This window comes from Lolium rigidum, chromosome 7 (genome assembly GCF_022539505.1).
Source record: "Lolium rigidum isolate FL_2022 chromosome 7, APGP_CSIRO_Lrig_0.1, whole genome shotgun sequence".
Lineage (NCBI taxonomy): Eukaryota > Viridiplantae > Streptophyta > Magnoliopsida > Poales > Poaceae > Lolium > Lolium rigidum.
In genome coordinates this window covers 345,911,925-345,913,657 of record NC_061514.1, presented here as the reverse complement: position 1 = coordinate 345,913,657, position 1,733 = coordinate 345,911,925, and the positions used below count along the sequence as shown (strand labels likewise).

Sequence of the window (1,733 nt, the reverse complement as noted above, 5' to 3'; positions counted from 1 at the left end):
AGATGGTGCAGACCCACCTGTCAAAACACTCTAATTCTTTAAAGAGGGTAAAATTTTGCAAAACTTTTCTTGAAAGAGGTAATTATGATAAAAAAATGTTAAATGACGTAATTATTGTCAAATTAGACAAAGTAGGAGGTAAAAACCGAAATTCACTCTTTAGAAAATGATATAGCAAATACTCACTCCGTTTTAAAATAAGTATCACAGCTTTGCCTAAATGCAGGTAGTCACTTTTCAGATTAGCACATTAAGCTAGCTTACTTAATCCACCTAGTACAGTGTAAATCCGTAAGTAATCTGTAGAAGGCCGTTTAGATAAGTTGGCCGAGATAGCCACCAAAAAGCGCACCACCCACATCTCCGATATTCACGTGCACACCCCCTGCAGGGCCAATCCTGGGGACCGATCTGCGAAACGACTAATTTCCAGGGGCAATGCGGTGACGACGAAGAGAGCATAGAGCAGCAGTGCGCGCGGAGGGGGCCATAAATCGGCGAGCCCCTCCTCCCCGCCCCAAAATTTTCCTTTCCGCTTTTCCCACTTTCTCGGTCTCTCCCCGCCGAATTTCGTGAGCGAGGCGAGAGGCAGGGGAGCTCGAGAGACCGCGGTTGCGCCGGCAATGGCGGGAGAAGCGTGTTCGGCCGCGGCGGCGAGTAGGAGGAGGAGGAGGTGGGCGGCTCTCGGGGCCGTCTCCCTGCTCCTTCTCGTGGCCGTCGGCAGCGGTGGCGTGGCGTCCTACGGCAATTGAGCTGGAGAAAAGGGCAATCCACCTCCTAGTGGGGGAAGGTGATACACCACTTGCCATATCTATAATATCATTCTCTCGAGCTTATAGTTCAGTTAGACAGTCTTATGACTCTTATCTTGTTGCATATTTATGCTGCAAAATTTAAATAGCTTGATATGGTGGTAACCTTGTTGCTAGGTGTAGTATCTGATGCACTGTATCTCATGTATGTCTTGTCCATTGCAGTGCAATGTGCACACCACTGTATTGCCTAACCTCCTCTGAAACACCTCCTCATGGCCTATGCTAAGCAAGATATAAAACCACAACTCTTGAGTTACAGTATTAGTGTGTCAGGGGAATCATCACTACGAGCCTTCTACAAGCTGCAGCTTTAATAAATGCCTCATAGTTTACTTAAATCTCGATGCAAGAAGTCCTGAGTGATATCCAGCATCTGAATATGTGACATGCATTTACCATCTAGTGCATTTAGGATAGCAACAATTTGGCATGTATTTAGGGTAGGGAACATGTTACAAATATCAGTTGCTTTGTACCCATTTGGCATGTATTTAGGGCAGAGACATGTTGTTACCAAAATCAGTTGCTCTGTATCCATTTCAGGAAAGTGCATTGTGTGGCACACTCTTAACACTATATCGCAGGTAAGGAGCTGCAACGGATGAAGTCTTTGAATGTTCTGGGGAAATCTCCTCCAAATGGTTCGTCGAAGCAGGCTCCCTTGCAGCGGTAGTGGTAGAACTGAGATGCCTGAAGAAATCTGTAGAGCTAAGTAAGATGTGCTCAATGCTCATGTAAACATTGCGGAAAGGACATGTTCTGCTGATGTAATAACTTTTTTTTTCAGTCATATAAGGGTTCTCCTTTGACGTGCAATTCATTTTTTTTCTCTTACCTACTCACAATTGTGCCGTGTGTTTGTTGTAATATGATGTAATTATATGACTAACTTGTCAAGGTCTAACTGTTTATACTTTA

At 44.5% G+C, this 1,733-nt stretch overlaps 1 long non-coding RNA gene across 1 annotated transcript; it reads left to right on the top strand.

Annotated features, from left to right (window-relative positions):
- Positions 1-746: 746 nt before the first annotated feature.
- On the top strand, positions 747-1,733 carry LOC124679494. The gene is made up of 2 exons (XR_006994996.1): positions 747-790; positions 1,400-1,733. It is a non-coding gene; the product is annotated as an uncharacterized LOC124679494 (long non-coding RNA).